Source organism: Eptesicus fuscus, chromosome 19 (genome assembly GCF_027574615.1).
Source record: "Eptesicus fuscus isolate TK198812 chromosome 19, DD_ASM_mEF_20220401, whole genome shotgun sequence".
Lineage (NCBI taxonomy): Eukaryota > Metazoa > Chordata > Mammalia > Chiroptera > Vespertilionidae > Eptesicus > Eptesicus fuscus.
This window is the reverse complement of record NC_072491.1, coordinates 38,826,690-38,852,777: the sequence shown is the minus strand read 5'-3', so window position 1 is coordinate 38,852,777 and position 26,088 is coordinate 38,826,690. Positions and strand designations below refer to the sequence as shown.

The window sequence follows — 26,088 nt, the reverse complement described above, 5'->3', positions numbered from 1 at the left end:
CCACCATCCAGTTTTAGAACAAAATCTGTCGGTCCCCAAAGTTCTTTTGTGTCCAGTTCCCACTTCTGTTTTGTGACCCAACACACCACCCATCTGTTTTCTATCTGTATAGTTTTACTTTTTTTTAGAAATTAGAAATAAGTGGAGTCATACAGTATGTAATCTTGGTGTCTGGCTTATTTAAGTGTTTTTATTCATGTTGTTGCATTATCAGCAATCTATTCTTTTTTATTGTTGAGTGGTATTGCATTGTATGAGTGTACTACGTTCTAATAAATACATTCTCCAGTTGATGGACATTTGAATTGTTTCCAGGTTTTGGCTGTTACTGTCTAGGAACATTTACTACAACTCTTTGTGTGGTCATCTGTCCCCAGAGAAATGAAAACACACCGTAGTGTGAAATTGTTGGATTATGTGATAAGAAACTTCCAAACTGTTTTCCAAATGGCCGTTCTGTTATACTTCCCCGCCAGTGAAGGATGTGATGTGAGGGTTGTTGTTTTTTCATATCCTTATCATCACTTTAGATATTTTACTGAATGTCTAGGCTCTTTTGTCTGTTTTGTTTGGTTTTAATATCCATTATCCTGATAATTAGTGGTATTTAGTACTTTTTTGTGTACTTTCCCCATTTATTTATTTATATATATATATGTATATATAAATATTTTTATTGACTTCAGAGAGAAAGGGATAGGGAGAGAGAGATAGAAACATCAATGATGAGAGAGAATCACTGATAGGCTACCTCCTGCACACCTCCTACTGGGGATTGAGTCCACAACCCAGGCATGTGTCCTTAACCAGAATTGAACCCAGGACCCTTCAGTCCTCAGGCCAATGCTCTGTCCACTGAGCCAAACCGGCTGGGGCACCATTGTATATCTTCTGTGATACATGTAAAATATCTTTAAATATTTTGCCTATTTCTAAAACAAATAATTCATTTGTTTTACTATTGAGTTGTAAGAATCTTTCATATATTCTAGGTAGACATCCTTTAACAGTTAAGTATCTAGCTCTTTATATACACACATGTACTTTATCAGATAATTATTTTGCCAATACTTTCTCCTAGTCTGACTTGTGGTTTTATTTTTAAAATTGTCTTTTTGAAGAGCAAACGTTTTAATTTTAATGGAGTTCAAGTTATTTTCTTTTATAGTTGTTCTTTTTATGTTGTTTTCTTTTATATATTTGATGTTATATCTAAAAACTTCTTGCCTAATCCACAATAATTTGTCTTCGAGTACTGTCTTCTACAAGCTTTGTAGTTTTAGTTATTAACTTTTAGATCTATGATCCTATTCATTTTCAGTTAATTTTTGTACATGGTGCAAGGTGAAGGTCGAGGCTCTTTTTTCCCCTTTTCTCCATATGCATAACCGGTTTTGAGCACCATTTATTGAAGGCTGTCTTCTCCTTATTGAAGTAACTTGCCATCCTTGTTGAATATGAATTGATATAAATGCGTAGCCCTGTTTCTGGACTCTGTTCTCTTCTGTTATTTATTCTTATACCCAGCCCCCATTGTTTTGATTATTGTAACTATAGCAAGTCTTGAAATCAGGTAATGTCTTTCAACTTTTGATATAGTTTTAAAGTAGCTTCGGTTTAAAAATTTCCCATATTTTTGTGTCTATCTGGAGGATTATGGGCTGATAAAGGGACAGCCCATCAAAATCAGTTCTACTTGGGGTTGGTAGGCCTGAAGCTTCTGTTTTTCATCACTTTATTGGGTTACCTGTCTTTACTAGTAGCATTTAATAGATTCAGACGTGGCAGGATCATAATTATTAAGCCTACTCTGTACCAGGTGCTTTACGTAATTATTTCATTTGATACTTCCCAGGTGTCGCAAAGAGGACATCATTATTCTCATTTATAAATAAGTCCACAGTGCCATTTCCTAGGTCACTTACCTAAGCTGCCACTAGTGATGTTATATTTACAGCAGCAGTATTCACATGATAAAGCCAGAGTTTGAAACCTGGTCTATCTGATGATGCTTAATCCTGGGCTCTTCCAACTATTCCATGCAGAGAGGGCTATACCTTTTTAGTACAGTGGAAATAGCCATAGTCACTGGGGAAAAGATGACATGCATCCCTCTGCCTTTCCTCTGTCTTTGCCAGGCCTGGGGCAGCCTCCTCTTCCTCCCTTGAAACATATTCTGGAAAGAGCTTTGTGAAAACAGGACTGGTGGAAGAAAAGAGGGATGTTAATTTATTATAAAGTTCTTCTTGCCTGTACTATTGCCTTAATGGCTATTATATTCCCTAGTAACTTATAAAATATTTTGTAATTCTGTGTTGAAGTATTTTATTAATTTCTTTTGTTTAAAATGTTACACAAGATATTATTATACTGTGGAAATTATCCATATCTTCATACTAGAGGCCCGGTGCATGAAATTCATGCACGGGGGGAGGGGGGCCCCTCAGCCCAGCCTGCACCCTCTCTAATTCGGGACCCCTCAGGGACATCCCTCTCACAGTCCTGGACCTCTGGCTCCTAATTGCTCGCCTGCCTGCCTAGTCGCCCCTAACTGCCCCCTGCTGCCAGCCAGGTTGCCCCAGGCAGCCTGCTTGTTCAGTCGTTTGGTCGTCCCTCACTATCCCCCCTGCCTGCCTGGTTGCCCCATGCAGCCTGCTTGTTCAGTCATTTGGTCATCCCTCACTAACCCCCCTGCCTGCCTGGTCGCCCCATGCAGCCTGCTGTTCAGTCATTTGGTCACCCCTCACTAACCCCCCTGCTGGCCTGGTCGTAGGCAGCCATTTTGTGAGGGTGTGAGGGTTAATTTGCATATTATCTCTTTATTATATAGGATATCTCTTATATATCTCTTTCTTTAGCATGGATGCTTTGGTAGTTTTTCCTCATATTAGCATATTAATAAAAACTTATTTAATAGTACAGAACACGTAGTAATAGTTCAATACAATCATTTCTACTAATATCACAAGTTTTAGCTTTTGATTGTTGCATGGTGTGATGTCCTTGAGCAAATTAGTTGTTGGTATAAAATTGTAATAGGCTTACGCAGGCCAGCATAGCGAATACATTTACCCCAGCAGTGCTGGAAAGAATTGATGGCTCCTATTACGTAACATGTTAGTGCACACTACTGACTGCCTGCCACATGAGAATCCATTTGTTTTACTTACTGTGCTAACTTCTTATTTGCATACAAATTTTCTTTTGTTTTTCATGAATCATCTCTGACTAATACCCTAGCTGCATTTCATTACTTATAATGATCTCCAAGCTGATCAGGTCCTGGTGAAAATCAAAATGCACTTTTTCTCTTTCTTCTTTAGACCTATTAGATTATGAAATCAGATGTTTCCAGTGCCCTAGAAAAAAATGTTAATTTGGATATTAAATTAGCATTAGCTCTTTTCTACTATTATGTTCTATTTATTCTAAATAGTAAAGGGCTCTTAAGAGAGTTAATACTGTTTTAAGTTTGATAGTTAATCAAAGTGTCATTTAGTACTGATTGGTGTCATCTGACAATAAAAAATCTAGTAGCTCCACTGTAAGAACATTCCTTGCAGGTGTTAAATCTAGTAGCACATAATGGTTAAAAAAAGAATACTTCTTCTAGTAGCAATCAAACCATTTTTCTCAGGTCCATAAAATACACAAAAATAGTGAACATTAATACACGTAAAATAACATAAGCACGTATTTGTTGTGCTTGTATTCCTCACTGTGCAGTGAAGTGATTCCTGTATAGATCCCAGGAAATGCCCAGGGCCCTTCCATGTTAAGCTCTCTGTCCTCAGGGACACACACCCAGAAGAAACTTGGGGAGAAGCTGCCTTGAGTATTGAAAACGTTCTTCCTTTTCTTGTCCACATTTGCTCTTGCAATTTGTTATGAATGTCTTATATAGCATCATTTTTATATCATTTTACTCAAGACTTATTTTTGAGAAATTATTCAGTCGCTTTTAAAAAAATATTTTTTATTGTTGATAGTATTACAGATAACCTCCCATTTCCCCCACTTTAACTCCTTACTCCTATTTAGTCACCTTTGAACTTCTTTCTTCGAACAATTATGACACAGAGCTTTATTTCAGTAATTTCAAGCTTTTCAATTCCATATAGATAAAGCAGAAACCACAGCAAGTGAAGACAACTACGTGAAGTTTACTCATTTATTCAGCAAACATTTCCTGCACATTGTGTCACGGCGTGCTGGGCCCTGGGCTAGCCCAGCAGTGCAGGGGGCATGGCGTAGCGCGGCCTCCTCTGCTCCTACCAGAGCTAGTGATGAGCCAGGCAGCTACAAGAAAGGGTAGTGAGTGTATGGCGGGCTCTCAAGATCGGGAGGGAAGACACCTCATAACTCATGAACCGTGACCTCACATATTTTATATTATGCTGTGCTAATAGAAGTAATGCACAAGTCTACTTCTTGGTTTTACCATGCAGTGTAATGGAAAGGCGTTGTTAAATGAGTATTACTTATATGTTGCTTGTAAAAATCACAAGATGCTACATTTTTTTATTCATGTTTGTTTGTTTGTTTGTTTGTTTATGTTACAGATTTCTCTTGGATTTGGCCACAGATTTATAGATCTTCTGCACTGTATACAGGTACAGGTGAGTTAAAATTAAGCCTTTCTGTTTGATTATTTTGATTTTTAAGTAACATTAAATACTTAAAAATTATTCTATTTATAGTTTAGCAAAATAATATGTAAGTAAAATGAATGTGACAATACAAAGAAATTGTTATAAAAGTATTGTCTCCATTTCTGTTTTATTATTATGTGTTGAAATGACATTTGAAGGTAGAACAACCATACCTATTTATTAGTACTTACTGTGTATATTTGGGAAGATTACATATAAATTTCATAGCCTGGCAAATGTTTATTTTTATATGTAAATAAAAGAATAGCTGCTAGAGATTTTGGCAGCAAATTTCAGTTTTATGGAGGTAGATGTTTTAAATTTGATGAGCAGGCTTTTCTAGTCCAACCAGTCTGAAATAGCTTCTCTTTATCACACAATCTCTTTATTTTTGTCATAATATTTTATTATTTAGAGTCTCCTCTGCTAGAATATAAGCTTCTTAAATATTGGGACCATTTTTGTCTACTTAAACACGTAGGTATTTAAGAAAGGTTGGTATATAGGAAAGACTAAGGAAATATTTGTTAAATAATTATTGGGCAATAAATACTAGGCATTTATTCATATTCAGAGTCCCTGAGCTCTGCATCTATAAATACAAACCAGAACTAGTTCCTTATACTTATTTCTACATGTAAAATTAATTTATATCAGTTACTTAAAGTATATATACTGGTGGCTTTTAAATATTATGAGAAATTGCCTGTGTTGCCTATTTTATGTACTCAGATATGCTTAATCAGGTAGATTTCAGAGGGTAATGCTTCCAGTTTTGTATTTATTTTGTCACTATCCTTGAAGCTTCTTTTGATGAAGTAAGGAACAAACCTGAAGCTGGTGTGGGACCTCCCACCTCCTTGCTAAATTATGCTACCATATTAGATATGTTTTGTGATAACTTTGTAAAGAACAAAGTGAAGTGTGTCTGAAAATTGGACAATTTTAATTTCTGAAAACCAAATACGTTAAGATTTTCCCACTACCTGTCACTGGATATGAAATGTAACGTGATTGGTTTTCTGTTTTTAGTTTGGGGAATTTTTCTGTCCTCCGTATTGATGTGTGAATTCCTTATGAAAGAAAGCTGTAGGCAGGAGCTGACCATCCTTTTCCTGTGCCCTTGGCAGTTTTCTTTACATGTTCCAGGATATTGGCTTCCTGTCTCGTTTTCTTGTATTTTTATTTTTTATCTCTTTTGCTTTCTTTAGGCATTAGTTTCTCCTTCCGCCACCATGATTTTTTTCATTTATAGAAAGAACTAATTCTGACCTTTAGGGTTTTTGTGTTCTTTTTTAAGTAAAATTTTGGAATTATCCAGCCATTTCTCATTCACACCTAATTTACAAGTGCAATTTGCTGAGATTGCTTTGATAATACTAACAGCAGCAGCTGTAACTTATTGCTCTTCCACTGTGTGCCAGGTATTATGTAAGTGCTTTTCAGTTATCTTCAGAATAGCAGATAAGGAAATTGAAGCTTAGAGAGGTTAAGTGACTTTTCCAAGGTCATATCAAGTAAGTGGCAGTTTGCCACTCCAAAGACCTTGATCTTAACCACAGAGCTCCACTTCCCTTCTAAATGGCCTGGAATATACACATTTTTTTGTGTGTGTGGCAATAAGTGTAATATAGGAAAACCATATTTATATTTAAGGACTTCAAAATTAATTTAAAAGTCAAACATTATTTTGCTTATATTTCATTAGCAGGCCTCAACTTTTAACCTTTATTTCAAACTATGAAACATGACGACTCATTTGAAATTTAATGACGACCAGCAAAACTTAAACTTGCACTCCGCACTTTCATGACATACTTACTTTTGGGGGGCGGAGCCATTGGATTCCTTTTTCCATTGTAAGCGTGGTTTGCCATGAATCTGCATTCCTCTTTTTTTCTTCCTATGAACGTGGCACGCCATGAATCAGCATTCTTGATCCCCTGCAGTATCAGAAAGTTTAGGATACAGTGGCATCTGTGGTTTGTTACACTTTTCCTACAGAAAACAAGTTGTGTGAAATATAGTGACTGTATAATTACTTAGAACCCTTATCTTGGAATGTGTAATAACTTATATCTTGGGGAACTTTTTTAATAATTTAAGAATAAGGTGGAATCGCTTTGAAGTAAAACAGAATTGCCTCAAAAAGAACTTCAGCTTTCCACATTTAGTTTATTTTCAAGGCTGAGGAGGACATATTACATACAAATATCTGTTCTTAAACCTATAATATTGCGGACAAAGTATTTTTGAAGGCAGTGTTGTTGAATGCATCTTAAAGTTTTTATTTGAAAATATGATTAATTATACTTCCTCACACTTTCCAAAAGGATTGTATCAATGAGTGTAAATGCAAATTCCAGATTTGAGTGTATGGGAAGGGGCTTCTGTAGTTTGAATTAAAAAGAAAAAATTTATTTAACAGACCAAACCATGCTTCTTAATCTATATCTACATCAGTATTTCCATTCCAGTCTCACATTTTAAGCACTTTTAAAGTTAGCCAATAAACTTTTCTTAGAATTGATAGTCAAAACAGGAGCAAGCGTTAGATAAATGTTGGACAATGTAGCCTTGAAATGTGATTTTTCCCCTTCACTGTGGAAAACTGAACTCACCGTGGATTCATACATACTTGGAGTTTCTTTATAAGTTTACTTTCTATACACTGGAAGATTTCGGGTAGGGGAAGAATTGTACACACATACTTGATAGAGGGCAGCACTAAGTTATGCAGAGAGAAGTTCACCCAAGTACAACAGAGCATAATATACTTCTTGTGATGCTAGTGCACTTTGTAGTTATATACTAAATACCAAAAATTATATTAACCATATTGAAGACAGAAGAAATTATGTCCATATTGGACCTGCCATGGTTGTAAGTACATTTGCAATGAATATTTGTTGTTTTATGTTTTTCTTGAGCTGGGTTCCAGGTGGGAGTGGGGGGGCGGGGCACGGCAGCGACGGCAAGGCAGTCCCAGGGCACACCGGCAACAGCAGCAACCTACCGACCCTAAAAGATTTGTTGTGTTTTGAATCCCCAGGCGGCTTGATTTGAGCTACAGATCTGAAGCTTTGAGCACTGTCCACTGAAAATCAGTGTTAATCTACTAAAAAATTACAATATTTACTTATGTATCTTTTGCTTTAGGCAAAATCTGCTGATATTTAATTATATTGCTACTTTTGTTGTAATTTTTTTCAAATGTCCGCATGGTAGGCAGTCATGGGGAAATAACAAATATTTTAACAGTTGGCAAAACCCCCTGTTGTTTAACTCTTCAAACTAGAATCCCAGTCCTTGTCCCCCTGCGCAGACTTCTCTGCTCTTAGCTGGTAGGTGGGCTGCTGGACTCGAGAACCAAAGAAGCTCCCTGGTGGGTTGAAATTATCTTCCAATGAGTATTACTGACACAAAGCCATCAGTTGGAAACTGTTTGTATGACTGGTCAGTTTTTAAAGCACTTTACTATTCTGTTTTCCTCCCTTTTTTATGCACACATTAGTGTAAACAGATTGACCTGGTTTTCACCACAAAGGGAAATACATTCAGCACCATTAACCCTCCTTTCACTTCCCTCCTTCCCTTTACCCTCAGGTCATCCCTCTTTCTTTCCGACTCTCCTTCCTTCAGAAATCCTGTATAATAAAAGCCTAATATGCAAATTGTCCCCTCAGGCGGGAGTTCCACCAACTGGGAGTTCAACTGCTCACTAGGACGCTCACTGACCACCAGGGGGCGGCGCGGAACAAAGGAAGGCCCAAGCTGGCAGCCTGGGGAAGGAAGGCCCCAACCAGCAGCCAGAAGGCCTAGATTGGCCCTGATCACCAGCCACGCCTAGGGACCCTACCATGCATGAATTTCGTGCACTGGGCCTCTAGTACTTATTATATTGTGTTAGCCTGTGCTGAGGGTTCTGGGAAATATACAGAATAATTACCAAAAATTATAAACTGGAAGGAGTAGAAAGGAAAGTTTTGCTCCATATTTCCTTGCTCAGTATTTTTACACTAAAACTTGGCTTTCTGATTTTTAAAGAAAAAAAAAATGAGCATTGATTTCTAAATTATACATCTGTTCCTACTAATCTATTCATATAAGTGGAGATTAAGGGAACAACAAAAGCTGTCTGTTGTCAATAAATGTTTGTTTATATGGCCTTAATAGTACTTTCAGAGGAAGGAGCACCCTCATGACTAGTGTGTTGTGCTTAGTGAGGTTAGAATCCAGGCAGTCTTCATTTACAATGGGAGGCTGTCTTCTTTTTAGAATGGTGGCCTTGCTATTTCCACAGGTACCCACGAGGAGTGATGTTAGTGGGCATAATGCATTGCTGAACAGTATACCAGAAATATGAGAGAACCTGCTTTTTCTGGTTAATCCAAATTCTGAAACAGCAAAATTTAGACTTACAGACAGCAATAAAAACTAGTTTTAAAAATGAAATCTATAAGGATGCTTCTTGGATTATAAAAGTTGAGTTTCAGTTGAGAGCTATTTTTCTGTGAAATCACCATTTGTTTCTTTAATTAGAAGTTTCTAAGTGTGATTTGTCTGTTGGCATAGCTGACATTCTGTGGAAATAATTAAAATGAAAACCATTACCAGTCTATACCTTGTATAGGTCTTTTGAGTTAGAGTGTCTTTGAAGAGGTATTGCTGGGACAGGGTGGGCTCTGCCTTCTCAGCCCCATTCTTGTGCACTGGAAGACGGGTAATTGTGTGCATGGGAGTGTGGAAGGGGCGTGTTTGAAGATTAAGAGAATGTGTGTTCTCCTGCTTTCTTGTTAGTGGCCTTTGGATTTCGGTTCAAACTTGTATATTCAACTCATCTGGTTGATAGTAGAGTTGCTAGCTTTAAGGAGAAGGTCTCTGATGAGCAGAATTTCACATAAGTGACACTATAGTAACTTCAGAAATATATGGCATTTGATCTGGGGTCAAATAGTGGGATTCTTAACTATGCCATTCACTTTCACTCTGGAAGGAAAGTGGCAGAATGTATATGTTATTTTCTAGGCAGGTGTTGAATTTGAGTCTGCTGACCTCGCCAGAATCCCCTTACAGTTAAAATAGCAAATAAAATCAGGCTGTTTCCATTAAACACCTCAGAGTTTATTTTTGAAGTTCAAATCATTTATGTCAGTCTCCACTAGTTTTACAACATCTAGTTGTAAGGGATAAATTAAGCGTTTATTTATAAAATTGTCCATATCTATAAAATTAATTAAGTAGGTCACCCCCCCCCACCAACCCCTCGCCCTGTCATTCTTTGGCATATAGAGGTTTCCATTGGGGGTTGTGTTGCTTCCTTGAGACAGAAAAAATGGGGAGAAATCCAGAGACATTAACAGTAAATTTTGCAAATTGTGACTTTAACCTAATTCCATGCATTAGGTTGTCTAAGCACTGTTTGCTAGTTCATGAATGATTCATAGGTGTCTACAATCAATGGAAATGTGTTTTTTTGGCCTACTCACAATTCTGTCTTTACATCCAAAAGAGCAAAGGGAGAGTAAGAAGTATACAGCATTTCCTAGTGGCTCCATGGGATTTGACCATAAACTATAAATGTATGTGGTCCAATTTTGAAGGATCTCTTGAATACATGTCTCCATGAGAGGTTGATTTTTGTGGTGCTGGAGTCTATAGAATTGTTTGCCTTCACTGCTTTTTAAAGTATTGAAAAATACTGAATTGATTTAGAGTTCATAGAATTTGAGAACTTCGATTTCTTTAAACCAACAGTTTTGGCCGTTTTGGTGCCAGTGACATAAATGTCATAAGCAGAAGTCATACTCTTGAAATTTACTGGCCTCCACCAGAGGCCTGACCGTTTGTTGCCCATCCATGTCAGAGAACTGGAGCAGAGTTTTATCGTTCCTCCTGGAGGGGTGAAAAGGACCAAGACACAGGCGTGTGATAGGACAGCGTGCACTTCAGTGGAGAGAGGGGTGGGGAAGCTTGTAAAGGCCCTACCGTGCCTCGATGAGTACTGAGACGTTTGTCTTTACCTAAACTATAAAAGAATATCTTTAAAAGAAACGGCTATGTCACAGTTATTGAACTGGTGGCTTAAATTAGAACAGACAGAGCAGGGGCCAAAAGGAAACAGTTGATCTTTTAGTTCCTTTCAATTCTTAGTCATTAAAAAAGCTATTTGATCTAGATTTCTAATTCCTTTTATATGGCAGTTTTATTAAAGTCCAGAAAATAAACCTCTGTTTTCTAGGTTGTAAGACAGAGTTGGAAATAGAAGATAGTTTTGAACTAATGTATTTTGAGAACCATATGGTGGTTACTCATGCTAGTTATTATATTTGAATAGAATGGAAAATAAAATTCCTTTGACTTGAAACAGATTAGGCTGGTTTCATGAGTCTTATCAATATGCAATACAGGCAGTCCCCGGGTTACATTGGACTTGACGTACATCATTTCGTGGTTACGTCGCCATCTCCCATTTAATTATTTTAAAAAAAAAGTTCCGCCATTTCGACGTATGTACATATGTGATTTATGTTTTTTATTATTTATTTACCACAAGTAAAGGTCAGGAATTGTTTTCTTTCTTTAAAAATTTTTTTTTTTTTACCGTTTCACCCCATTACTGCTGTGTATATGCTCCATGTGAGTGATGTAGGCGCTTATGTAGGTGGGGTCCGACTTGCAGCGAAAATCGCGCTACGTCGCGCCATAGGAACGGATCTCCTACGTAACCTGAGGACCTACTGTAGTAGATTGTGTTTTATTAGCCCAGTGGAATCTAGATTTTAGGTTTTCCTTGAAACTAGATACTGTGGAACATTTACATTTTTTCTAATGTAGAAATTTAGTGTTTAATGTTGCTACTGCCTCAAAATATCCACAGTTTCGTAAAATCGTTATTGTCTTAACACGTAAGTTATTACTTCTTTGAACTTGTTCATTGACATATTTATATTATGTGCCAAGGTCAGGTTCAAACTTTCTCTTTAAAGTATCTTTTGAAGATATAAAATGATAGCCTTTTGTAAAATACCACTGTTGTCTTTTAAATTTATTTTTGTTTTAACATATCCTAAATGCCAATGCATATTGCTTTAAACTATAATGTATGCTCACTATATTTACCAATTTCCCATCTTATTTTTTCCACCTTATTTTTAAAAGGAAATTAAATTTTAAAAAATCTGCTTTTACCATAGTGGCTCATCACTAAAGCTGTTCAGCCCCAGAGCTAAATGCTGCCTGCAACGCGGGCCACAGTCCTCACAGACATTCTGGTGGTGGCTGTCCTGGAGTCCCTGGGGCTGGGGCTGCCACATCAGGAGCCATACACTTACTTCCTCTTGAGCCTTTCTCATTTTAGGGACAGAAAATAAGAGACATTTATGTATTATTTATTTATCCTGATAAATGTGATATCTTTGGCTTGCTGTGCTATTTCTACTTCAGTGCTCCTTTTAATTAAATCATTGTTTTTACTGAAGTCTAGGGTCCTATTTCCTACTAAGTTTCAAGAGCTGATTGAGAAAGTAACATACCTGGTCATTTGTTCAGATACCACAATGAGGTTTCATGAGGTGGTTAAGGTTTTCACGATGTCTTGAAACTGAGATGAATGTAGGTTAGCTTGAGGGATACAGAGAGAAAAGGAAAAACAAACATTTACCATTACTTTTGGCAAGACACGGTTCTTGGCCTTTACCTGTGTTGTATCAGTTTAAACTGTGTCAGAAAGTGAAGTGAGTTCTGATGGTGCCTAAATCCTCTTTGATTTGAAGTTGAGAATAAACCGCTTTTGTTTTCAAAGCATTTTATATACTGGGCCATAATGTATATAGTGAAATAAAACTTGGTGTTTTCCAACTCATCTGCTTTTAATTGGATCTTGTAACAATTGCAAAGACATTTTGTGCTGCCTTCTTTCTAGTTAAGTGGAAAAATGATTCTGATCTCAGAAAAGGAGTTTTGATTAACTGATGCCATCAGATACTACAAAATGAGCTTTGTCAGAGTGCTCAAAAGATGTACATCAGGATGTGAAGGAAATTGAGTTAGAAGCATCCTACTTCATTAAATTTTTTTTTCATTATATAGAGCAACATGTTTTGTTTTTTTCGTTGTTTTATTCACAGAACATTTTTAACATTATAGCTGCCCATCTATGTACATAAAACTTTTCTGTGTCAATATGTCATTAAATATAAAAATTTATTTTATTTAAAATAGCATTACTATATTAATAAAGATTGATAATCATGATTATGGGCCAATCAGCAGTGTGGTTTTAATACATGGACATGAACGTAGAACCAAGTATTATCCACACAAATCCTGTTTTAGTCATAGTACAAAGGGAATAGAAAGTTCTTAGAACTGAAAGATCATTTATAATTGCTAGTGTATATATTGTCCTTACCAAGTAGTGTTCTAAGCTTTTCTCATAATAATCCACATAATAAACACACACACACACACACACACACACATACACACACACACACACACACAAAGGAAAAAGAAGGAGAAAACCTATTATGTAGCTGCTATTATTATCTCGTTTTAGAAATTGGGCAAGGAAGGACTGAGAGGTTCAGCGACTTGCCCAGGGACGTGCACCTCGTTTAAGTAGCTAGTTAGAGGCAGAATTGGGATTCAACCCGTCTGTCATTGGTAGTGTTTTGCCTATCAGAGTTTCTTCTCCTAAAACATAAAAGCAGACCATTAAAGCCCCACCCCTAAATTTAGTAATATCAAAATAAAGTTTCAAGCTAACCTAAGTGTGGGTAAGGACATGACAAGGCTTAGTATTGAGCTTGCCACCCCTCCATCCCATGAGGGTTTCGGCCCCTTCTCATGTGGGTACCAGCAAAACAAAGCCATGAAGTTGCTAAATTGTATATCCTATCAGAAGTGACTGTGACTGATTGGTTAAACAGGAAAATGCAGGTCACAGAAGTGATGGTAAGCTGGTTTTTCACTTCAATCGAGTTTACACATATAATTCATTCAGTGGGACATGTTCAGATGTTAACATTGGTTATGTTGTTTTGAAGGATGGAAAAGGGGGCTAGCCCACTTCCTTTTTCACTTAAAAGTTCCCCTCTTTAAAAATAATTTTAGACGTTTTACTCAATTAAATCTTAAAAAGGCATTTTTTGGAATTCCCATAATAAGAAGTCCTATGACACTTTCGCACAAAGAAAAGAAAATGTTCAGTTCAAAAGCAAATTTCAGTTTTTATTTGGAAAAAATTATATTTCTACATTCCTGAGAGTGACTAGAGAATTCTTTCAATTACTTTTTTAAAAGCTTAATTTATATTGGAAGTACAGTTTCTATTTCATGTTGACTATATTTCAGATAGTCATGACCTAAATTAACAGACATGGCATTTATATTTTACAAAATGTTAAAAAATTAGGCCGCCCTCTCTCTCAGATTTTGCCCACTTTTTTTTTTTTTTTTTTTTTACATCGGGGGAATTATAGCTGCTCTAAAAACTCTTAAGTGCTTTTAGCTGCTTACGGTTTGGGGTGATAATAATTAACATTATGTACCATAAAAATCAAAAAGAGGTTTTAATTACTTACAATCTCAAATTCACTTCATATCAGCTGCCAGGGGGTGTACAGGTAGAGGAGACAAGGTAGGAGTGAAACCTGGGGAGGAGAGAAGGGGCTGGGTAGCATAATGACATTGAGCTGCCCCTCGAAGACCGCAGCTGAGGGTGACCTGCTCCAGGAGCTGGGCAGCACCAGCAGCTGCAGGGTCTCCAGGAGGGAGTGGAGGAGGGGCCTGGCTGCAGGCAGCCACCCAGCTTGCACTTAATTATGTAGCCCACAGTACAATCATCAGGCAGCCAGATGAGTGCAGATGAGTCCACGAAGTGGAGATGCTGGCCTACAGGGCCGTTTTCAAAACCTGATTGTGGTTGATGCAGAAGCCAGCACCCCCGGTGGCGAACCAGAACTGTACCAGCCTCGTGCGATTGTGGGGCCGTGGCTCAGAAGCGTGGATGGGCCATTTCAGGCTGGGCCAGCCTCTGTAGACATCAGGGGTCCATGGGAAGGCTTTTAGCAGCTTCAGAAGCGCCCTGGCATTTACATAGTGGTCATCGTCCACGTGGCAGGGCCACTTCAGCCCACTGGCCAAGAAAGCATGAAACTCGGCAGCCGTGCAGGACAGGGCTGGGTGGCTGTGCTCTGCAGAGGAGTTGGTGACCCGGGGTGGGCCCAGGCTCTCTTGTAGGCACTTACCCGGGCATCCGTGCTGTCAGTGAAGACAACTGTCTGTTCCCTCATCCTGGAGAGCCCCGGGCAGAGCAGCAGTTTGAGGTGAAAGCCCTGGGAGGTGCAGATTATCTTGACTGTGATGAAGACATCCTGCAGCTGCAGCTCCCGGGCAGAGGGCCTGATGGGTTCAGCCGAGGGTCTCCACTACGCTCTTCAAGGACAGGCTCAAGTGGCGCCGAGGGGCGAGGAGCCCCATGCACAGAAGGGTGCGGAGGGCTCCTGCCAGGCACTGGGACCCTAGATAGCTAATCCCCCAATCCCAACTGGACCAGGAGGGGAGGCTGGCCAGGCAGGGGCTCCAGCAAAGGCAAAAGGGGCAAGGAGGGGAGAGGTGGGAATTGGTGCTCTGGACGCAGAGGCCAAGCCATGGCAGCCCCTCTGCCTCTACCTCCACCAGCCCTCCACCTGCTCTTGACAACATTCTTTTAAAATACAACGTGGAAATAATATTTTTATGAATCAAAATATAAAGCAGTTTTAAGAAGGAAACTCTTCTTACAAACCTGCATTTATCTTGTTCTTAAAATATATTTTATTTAATCAAATTCTTAATATCAGCTTGGGAGAGAGAAATTATTCCCATTTTATAGATGAAAACACTGAGGCTCATAGGAATTAATCAAAGTCATATAGACAGGTGGGCAGCTCTAGAATTTGAACCTGGGACTATATATTTCCCAAATCTCTTCTCTTTCTAGTACAGGCAGTCCTCAGGTTACGTCGGACTTGACGTACGATGTACGTTATTTCGTGGTTACGTCACCATCTCCCATTTATTTTTATAAAAAAAAGTTCCGTCATTTCAATGTATGTACATATGCGCTTTATGTTTTTTATCATTTATTTACCACAGTAAAGGTCAGGAATTGTTATCTTTCTTTTAAATTTTTTTTACTGTTTCACTTCATTACTGCTGTGTATGTGCTCCCTGTGAGTGACGTAGGTGCTTATGTAGGTGGGTTCTGACTACGGTGAAAATTGCTTAACGTCGCCATAGGAACGGATCTCCTATGTAACCCGAGGACCTACTGTATAACATAGGGCTTCCTCTAGTGATGAAAATGGCACTTCTTGATTAGATGAAATCCCTGGTTTGTTTTTCATTCTCCAACCAACCGACACTCTTTTCCATTTAGTTTACATTCACTGGAGAGCAGTTACTGTGCGCACAGTAAAGCAGGGATGTGTAAAGTGGACAGAAGCAATGTGTGTGGCCTTTGTCCCACCCACATCTCACAGGGTGGTAAGAGAAATGGCAGATAAACATTAAGTTACATAAATGTGATTACAAAGTAATGTGCTAACAAATATAAAAGAATGCATTGTAGTAGGTGTACAGTGTGGGAAGGGTGACGGACACTGGGCCCACTCCTGTCCTTCTCTTGACACTCTTGACCTTGTGGTTATCTTGCTATGCCATGTTCTAAGACATTACAAAAGGAACAGCTAGAAACGAAACACAGAAATAAGGGTATCTTTTGTTGATGAGACTCACATGGCACAAAGACAGAAAAATAACTGCTGGTTACAATTTTAGTTGCAAGTGTCTTGAGAATGTGGGCTGTTAATGGTGGCTACATTCCAAATCTAGTCCAAGTATATTGTAAATTTCCCTCCTTGGTGCTTTGTATAATGCATGGGTTTATACAGAGCACTAAGTACATTCTTACTGATTTTAATTTACCTACTCGAGTTTAAGAAGTTATATCTAGTATATTCTCTAATTGAAAACAAGTGCCTCTAGTTGATAAAGCATAAAAAGTGGTTAAGTTTGATGATATAAAAAGTATTACAAAAATTATTACAAATATAAGAATATTATAGGAAGATGTCTTTTTTTACAAGTAGCTGCAGGTACATTGAACAGAAAGAATAGAAAAGGTCCAGTTTTATTGAACATCTAAAGTCAGCCCACCCAGTGGCCCTTTTATTCTTGATAACACTTGACTCCAATCTACTCTTCCTCTTCAATTTCCACTTCCCTACCTCCCGAGGACACCTGTTCTTCTAGTATGTGGTTTTCTTGTATTGAGATAATTCACATAAAGCACTTAGAACAGTGCCTATCACCTGGAAAGTTGTTTTTAAAAATTAGCTTTTATCTTCCTCATTCTCCTCCCTCGCCTCATCATCTGCTTCTAGTCCTCATCTCCAACTCCTGTTCTGAGTTCAGGTTGAACTACATTTCTGAAAATGTTAGGTCTACAACTCAGCCGAGCTCCACCCATTGCCTAGGCCAGATACTCAACTCCTCTTTGTAATTTTTCCTGCTATTTCTCATCCATTTTGTTACTTAAACATCTTAACTTATACTGCTAGAGGGTAGAGGCAAAACTTTTTTTCTGAGTAACAACCAAATAATCATTGTACACACACACTTGCGCACAGTGAGTACATCAGAAAACTAGACACTGGATCACTCTGAATAGTCACTGCACACCAGAAAGATCCCATTGCGTGACTTCATTATTATACCAGACCCAAAACTGGCTGCTGGCACTGTTATTAGTGATAACAGTAGTTATCCTGCCACCCATGGAGTCCTTTAAAATATATATATATTGACTTCAGAGAGGAAGGGAGAGGGAGAGAGAGAGAGATAGAAACATCAATGGTAAGAGAGAATCATCAATCAGCTGCCTCCCTCACACACCCTAATGGGGATCGAGCCCACAACCGGGCATGTGCCCTGACTGGGAATCTAGCCGTGATCTCCTGGTTCATAGGTTGATGCTTAACCACTGAACCACACTGGCTGGTTCAGTCCTTTATTGGACAAGTTTTTGTAGTTGTTGATATGTGTATGATAATATATGTTCATTAATCTTTATTATCAATCTGTGTGCATCCAGTTGAATATAATGAACTTGTATTAACATGAACCCTATGCTGAGATGCTGAATTAAATTATATTTTCCATTTACATTGAGGTTAAATAGAATATCCTGAAAGGAAGTTAGAATATAATGTGTTTGTACGCACTTAACCATTTGTTGGGATTAGTAGACATTTTGTATTACCACCTACTCCTTACAAAGTTCCATCAATTTGTATTAGCATCAAATATTCAGAGTGATAGTCCTAAGGATGTAAGATCTTAACTAATAAATATAAAATTATCTTTATAACTAGAGGCCTGGTGCACAAAATTTGTGCACGGGGAGGAGGGTGTGTCCCTCAGCCCAGCCTGCACCCTCTCCAATCTGGGATCCCTCTCACAATCCAGGACTGCTGGCTCCCAACCCCTCTCCTGCCTGCCTGCCTGATCACCCCCTACCACTCCCCTGCCAGCCTGATTGATGCCTAACTGCTCCCCTGCCAGCCTGATTGCCCCTAACTGCCCTCCCCTGCAGGCCTGGTCACCCCTAACTGCCCTCCCCTGCAGGCTTAATCGCCCTCAACTGCCCTCCCTTGCAGGCCTGATCCCTCCCAACTGTCCTCCCCTGCCAGCCATCTTGTGGCGGCCATCTTTGACCACATGGGGCAGGCAACTTGTGTGTTGGAGTGATGGTAAATTTGCATATTACTCTTTTATTAGATAGGATGTTATATTTACTAAAATAGGAGATTATGGCCACACATTTTTAGGAGTGCTTTGAATAATAATGAACCAAATTTGGTGGTGGCAGTGGGGTCACATAGCTTGGCATCTCATGAGCATTCTGATCAATAGTGGTTTCATTGTATAATATCCATTTGCAGGTGTAAGAACCAGAAATTCTAAAGCATGATGCTTTTTCAGAACAGGGACTCTGAGTAGCTGGGAGACATACCCCCGGGTCAAGCACTTAGTCCCCAGCTTTGGCCATGGTGTTAAGGCGGGACACCGGGGCAGAGGCCACATTTCTCTTTTCTCCAAGGACTGATTCTGTTCAGGGTGGTTCCTTTTGCTGCCCCAATCAAGAAAACCCAGGGGGTGAAGAGTTTCCTAGTATAGAGCTTTTCTGGAAATATCCCCTAGCCACTTGCAGTTAACTTACCTTTTCCCTGAGCTACTGGAGGCCACAGCATAGTGTTTTCTGTGTCAGCAGCTGCTTATGATCCCTGACTAGAGCAGGGATCTAAGTTACTACAGAAACATCTTTCATACCTGGATTTTTAATACATTTTTCTTCTATTTTAATAGCTGGCTCATGATGCTTAGTTAGCATCTTCCTCAGACGCTTCCATAGGCAGGGTGGCTGATACGTACCCCTTCACTCCCTCTGCAGGGAACTGTATCTGATGTGGCGTTCTTTCCACACAGCCCAGGCACACGCCCATGTGTAATGAGAAGCCACCAACGGTGTTATACAAAACCCTCCTGCAGGAAAAAGGGTCTGCTAGGTTGCATAGCGTGGATACTAGCACTGAAACCAGATTTTCCTTTGTCATATTGTTCTTCCTATTATACTCTAAAAGTCACTTAGGATAATGATAATGTCTTCATTCCAAATCTTTCCCTACCTCCAGCAAAGGAATATAGCTTAGATTAACTCCCAATTTTGTAACATTTCATGGACACTTTATTCAGAAAAATGGGCTCCATCCTTCTTCCTCACCCATCGGGAGGTAGTTGGAGGATGGAGTATAAAATTCAGTATTCTTTCTAGTACATCTTGCATGAAATGAGGAAGAATTCTACATAAGCAAACCTAAGCCTAGTTGATCAAGTTGATTATCTAGAACACACATGAATTTTGATGCCTAGTTATAGGCTAACATGGGCAGATGATTCCTGACGTGTGGCCTGGGCTCTTGACTGCCCAAAAGAAACCCAGTGCAAACCAGGATGAACAGAACCGGAATTTACTTCCTCACCTAAGTGGGAGCTTAAGGCTGCAGCTGGCTCTGGGCACATCTGGATGGAAGGATTTAATGATATCATCAGAACCGTCTCTCTTTTTTTTGTCTCCACTTTCCTCTGTGTTGGCTCCTTTTTTCAATTAGGACTCTGCGATAGCAGGGAAGGTCCTGACTGCTCTGGCTTACATCATTTTAACAGCCGCTGTTTCTCTTTAAAGAGAGCACTCTCCTGTCATCTCCAACAAAAATCACAGGACCCACTCATTGGTCCAACTTCTATTTCCCGCCTATTTTTGAACCAGCCCTGCCCAGAGTCACAGTATGGGCTGTGTGAAAGGGTGTGTGTCAGTTCCATTGGGAACTAACCATGTGGCCTGACAGTGAGGATTGTTTGCCTCTATCGGAGATAGGCAGCCAGGACTACAGTTTGTGTGTTTCATGTTTCTTCAACAAATTCTTTTCAAGCCGAGAGCCTAGACAACTGCTGATGGGAATTATTCAGATACCGGAAATGCCAATAATTAGCATTTTCTTATCAAAGCCACAAATCTGTGTTGAGTGCTCACTCTATGCCATTCATCTCATAGCTGGATGCACTGGCTATGAGAAAAGATATGTTTTACCCATTTGGAGCTTATATTACCATGGAGATGATGGCATATACTAGTAAAACGGTGGAGGATAAGCAGTTCTGTGGCTGAGGCTCTTGACTGTCCAAAAGAAACCCAGCGCAAACAGGGGAAGGGGGCAGTTCCAGGCTGAGAGGACAGCAGGTACAAAGGCCCAGAAAGAGAAAAATTAACGGAATTAGTCCCTTTACATGCAACAGAAGTAGTCCGAGACCACGATGGCAGAGGTTAGTGGGGCCTGATCACCTTAGAGTCTTTCACTTGCTAAGGAATTTTTACTTGAATCTAGAGTACCATGGGGGTCCATTGACAAAGTTGATGCTGAGAAATGAAATGATGAAACTTGTATTTTAGAATGAATATCCTGCACTGGCTGAATGGACTAGAGGAGGGCAAGGCTGGAGGCTGAGGCATATTCAGGCTATTAAGTAATCCAGGTGAGATGATGGTGCGAAACGAGGGGGTGGCGGTGATGGGGAGGAGGAGCTTTGAGTGATGCTGACAGGTTGGTAGGGAAGTAATAAATGGATGCGCAGGGAGGGAGGAATCATTCCAGATCCTACAAAAGACCAGGCTTGTCTCCTTTGGATATCTAGGCTCCCTATGATCCATCTACATCATTCCATTAACAAAGCTAATTAGTAGATTTTTCTATATTTACAACACTATGAATATGGGAATGTGCATAGCAGTATTATTCAGAGTAGCCCAAAACTAAAAGCAATGCAAATGTACATAAGCTGATGAATAGATAAGTAAAATGTATTATATACATACTATAAATTATTATTTGACAATAAAAGGAAATGAAGTACTGATACATGCTACAATGTGGATTAATCATTTTGGCTTTAGTATATTTATATTTTTGTTATTGATTATAAAATTATTTTACTTGTAAAATGAGACAGCGAAATATAAGGTAGAATGTAATACAGAATGAAAAATTATGAGATTTTACAACGCCACGTGTATGTAGTTGATGTCTATGTTTTTAAAAAGTCTATGTATCAGCATTTCAGAGAATTGTTTTGAAACTAGTTGGTGTACTTATGCTTAAAATTTGGCACTCAGAAATCTTTGCTGCAGTATTTTTGAATTAGCTTCTGAAATCCCCTCAATTTGCTACCCTTTAATGTTAATCTTCCCCCCCCCCCCAAGAGCAAGTCTCTCATCTAAGAGGCTAGAGGATTTATTTCTCTTTCCTGAGAATTTCCTTCCCTTATCTTTTTAATTGCAGTGCTGTTATGGGTCCTGTCCCCAATTTTTTTCTTCATTTAATTTAGGCATATCCATTTCATATTAGTGATGTGCCTTTTTGTATCTTGGAGGAAGAGATTGGTATTCTCAGAATATTGTAAAATTCTTCCATTTAAATTAGTGGCAAACATTGAAATATATCTGATAATTAGGGAATCATTAATAGAAAGAAGAACAATTCTAGATACTTTCAAAAGTCTTTTCAGTCAATATTTTTCTATCTAAGTTGACAAAAAACTCTTTGCAAAGTTTAGTGTTATTTTAAGCAGAGTGAGCTTATTTTGTGGGCAAAATATTTCTGCCATGCCACTAGCCACATAGCCTTTATAAGTTTCAGAAGTGTTCTTTTTTAAGCATAGGAGCCACCATCTATATAGATACCTGTAACCACTATATAACACTTGCAATTATTTTCAATGGAGAACATGTCTTCTTCTCTTTGTCACATCTGCTCCCTTCTAGTTCTCTGGAAGAATTACCAATTAGAGTCTAGTTCTTTGTGTAATGTTCTAATTAATCAGGAAAGCAAGATTTGCTTTTAAGTCTATGTGAAAGCCCTTGCTAATTAGAAACATTAAGTCAAAATTTCATATTTTCTTCACTTAACTTGTTCCTCTTTAATTAGCTGGGTTTGTTTTTTTTTAAATTAGAGTAATATTACATTGATTTAATTTGTTTTAATATATCAGATTCCTACATCTAAAATAATTTCTAGGAGTTGATCATTTGTACTGTCAGATTAGATTATTCACATTAAAATGGGGCTCAGAGGGGTTCTTTTAAATATTAAATTCTTATATATTGAAAATAAAACTCAGATTTACATGATTCATATAGTATTTTTCAGTGTACAATTATTTTATCAACTGAACTGCAAGTATATGTTGATACTTTCTTTGTTTTTATTCCACCCTTGCATGCTTTCCCATAATTCCTACTGAATTTATGGTGATGATTTCAATTTACTGGCAATTTCTATGAATAATTAAGGATAGAGTTTAGCATAAAGTTTGATAACTGTAAAATGAGAGAATTTTAGAAAATGGCATGTTCGTACTTTTTTTAAATTTTGGGTTGTTTGCTAATTTAAAATGATCAGAACCACAGATCACTGTTGCCTGCTGAAAGAGCCTTTTTGTTAGATCCACATGGACTTTTTTTTTTTTAAATATATTTTATTGATTTTTACAGAGAGGAAGGGAGAGGGGTAGAGAGTTAGAAACATCAATGAGAGAGAATCATTGATTGGATGCCTCCTGCACACCCCCTACTGGGAATGTGCCTGCAACCAAGGTACATGCCCTTGACCGGAATCGAACCTGGGACCATTCAGTCTGCAGGCCCACGCTCTATCCACTGAGCCAAACCATTTAGGGCCACATGGGCTTTTTATACCCAGACATTTTAATATGTTTAATCGCAGTGTGAATCTGTTTGGTCTAACTCACCATGACAGTTCTCCAGGCCTGAATCCCAGTCATGGGAGACGATGCATCCGTGCTTCCATTGTGAACATTCAGGGTGAAATGATTGGGATTAGTGAGCGGTGTGAAAAAATACAATAGCCGAGTTCAATCCAGGAGAGGCTGGGTCCTGGATCTGGGTGAGGCCGCGCCCCTGGGTCCGGGAGAGGCCACGCACCTCTGGGTCCGGGTGAAGCTGGATCCCGGGTCCGGGTGAGGCCGCGCACCCCCGGGTCTGGGTGAAGCTGGATCCCGGGTCCGGGTGAGGCCGTGCGCCCCTGGAGCCGGGAGAGGCTGGGTCCTGGGTCTGGGAGAGGCCACGCGCCCCTGGGTCCGGGTGAGGCCACGTGCCTCTGGGTCCGGGTGAAGCTGGATCCTGGGTCCAGGGGAGGCCATGCTCCCCTGGATCCGGGTGAGGCTGGATCCTGGGTTCGGGTGAGGCCACGCCCCTGGGTCCAGGAGAGGCCACGCACCCCTGGGTCCGGGTATAGCTGAATCCCAGATCCGGGTGAGGCCGTGCACCCCTGGATCCTGGTGAGGCTGGGTCCCGGGTCTGGGCGAGGCCGTGCGCCCCTGGGTCCGGGTGAAGCTGGGTCCCGGGTCCGGGTGAGGCCGTGTGCCCCTGGATCCGGGTGAGGCTGGGTCCCGGGTCTGGGTGAGGCCGCGCCCCTGGGTCCGGGAGAGGCCACGCGCCCCTGGGTCCGGGTGAGGCTGGATCCCGGGACCCGGTGAGGCCGCGCGCCCCTGAGTCAGGGTGAAGCCGCGCCCCTGGGTCCGGGCGAGACCAAACCAGAGGAAGTCGGACCTGCATTACCACCATTGGTCCACCACCCAGAGCTGAAAAGTCAGTGCCGACATGTACACATAAGGAACTGGTGGACATTGAAATTGGGTCTCTAAAGAACTGTTGGTCCAGAAAGAAACTCACTACAGACTGATTCATTTGCCTGTCGGCATAACTATTATTGCTCGTCTCACATTCTGTTCTTATAAGTATATTTCTAGTAACACATGATCTCACTCATCTAGGGGAAATGATGAACAACATAGACTGATGAACAAGAACAGACCCAGAAACAAGGAGGCATCGATTGGACTGTTGGGCCTCAGAGGGAGGGGAGGGGAGGGTGGGAGTAGGGGGGAGAGATCAACCAAAGGACTTGGGTGCATGCATATAAGCCTAACCAATGGTTAAGGACAACAGGGGGGGGGGGGATGGGAATGGGGGGATGAGGACAAATATGTGACACCTTAATCAATAAAGAAATAAATAAAAAATAGTCGAGTTCACTTAGTGACAATGAAATTGACATCTTGAGTATGAATACCTTTCTTTTAAATGTGAATTGTTTGGTTATAAGCCATCAATGATTTCATAAAGGAGTGTTAGAATAATTATTCTAGTCTAAAAGTCTTTGGGAGAATTGATTATTTTGGGAAAATTCAGTCTTTTTGCTAAATGTAGAAATAAATATTACTTGCCTAATCATTGGATTTGGAGGTAGCCTTCATGCTTTTGTGTAGACTTACAACTGAGTAGTGCCAAAAATGTTCAGAGTGTTGTTCTAAGATGACATAAACGGATAGAATTTTGTGATTGGTAACGAGTGGGAAAATATACTGTAAACTTTTGACCCTTTTTACAAAAAGCTGGGGATGTGTAAAGCACCTACAGATGGCAAGATTTAGTGTCAAGATTTAGTCAACTCTCACCCTTCACAGCAATTATGATCAGGTTACACCCTGTACACTTTGGGAACTTCAATGTTTTAATGTTGGATCTGAATTGCCTTTCGGTACTTGTATTATTAGAAAACTATCAAGCATATTTAACCTAAAAAAAAAAAAAATCAGCATTTTACAAGTTTTTTATTGTTGCTTTAGTTAAATGTTTCCTTGACATATTTTCTTCCTTGCTTTGGCATAAAGTCGTAAGTTAAAACCATTTGGACTCTGAAATTTCTGAGATGTTTGCTAACTGCCTTAGGCTACTCTTATCATCATTTTAAATTACAGGTATAGTTTGGCAGTAAGTAGTTACTGATTAATTCTTTCCACTGTAATAAACTTAGAAGATTTACAAACAGTTATTAAAAGCAGTTCAGGGGTCAGTTTTTAAATTTTAAAATATCAAAGGTAATATTATTTGTCTAGTAAAATGCATAAATAGCTACATACATTGTATAAGTTGGTTTGTAATTAATGTATTTCTCTGTAATATTTCTGATGGCATAAGAAATGACTATAAAAACTGAGGATGAAAAGATCATTTTCTTTGAACACATTTATATGTGTTTAATAAATCTCCACAGATTGAACAATAAAAATATTATTATTTTACATTTTCAAAGAATATTTCTATTTAGGAAATTATACAGTTCTTTTTTTTTTTTTTTAGCATTAAACATGCAGTTTAATGTTATATAACATGATGTCCCTTTGTTTGATTGAATTAAATGAAGGCTCAAAACTATATTATGGTTTCTACAGATGCCCTAACCACCAACCACTAGTGTTTCCTTTTCCTGTGTTCCCTCTTCACTTACCCTCCCTCTGTCCCCTCATTTGGGTTGATTTGTAATCTGACTCTTGTGACAGATGTTAGGAGGTGGAGCAAAAGGATCTCTGCTCTCGGGCCAATCAGTTATCAGACTGCTGTATTAACTCTATGGTCAGGAGAAAATTCTTTTGCCATTTAAAATGGCTGTTATCAAAGGAGAAGCACATGGTAATATAAACCAAGATGACAGAAGTTAAGGGAGGAGTAGAGAGTTAGACGCTACCAGGATGTTTCAGAGGAGGGGGTAGGGTTTTTCATGTTGAAGCATGTACTTTGCTTTGACTAAATCTGGCTTAATTTCGGTAAACATCCCTCCTTTTAGGATGAACCAGTGCATTTTAGCCATGTCTGTACCTGCAGCCGAATACTGGTGATGAAAGTTTATAGGCAATTTAAAGATGGGAGAAGAAAAGTGAAAAAGCTGATGTTCAGAGATCACACAGATTCAGC

The 26,088-nt window shown here is 39.3% G+C and overlaps 1 protein-coding gene and 1 pseudogene across 1 annotated transcript in view; one reads left to right on the top strand and one right to left on the bottom strand.

The window, feature by feature from the left end:
- NCOA2 (nuclear receptor coactivator 2) overlaps window positions 1–26,088 on the top strand; it is a 264,744-nt gene that overhangs the window by 88,444 nt on the left and 150,212 nt on the right. The window contains exon 2 of the mRNA XM_008150353.3: window positions 4,563–4,619. The gene's annotated coding sequence lies outside the window, so the exon portion shown is untranslated. The remainder of the gene's footprint in view (window positions 1–4,562; window positions 4,620–26,088) is intronic.
- Window positions 14,250–15,362, bottom strand: LOC103293990 (beta-1,3-N-acetylglucosaminyltransferase manic fringe-like; annotated as a pseudogene).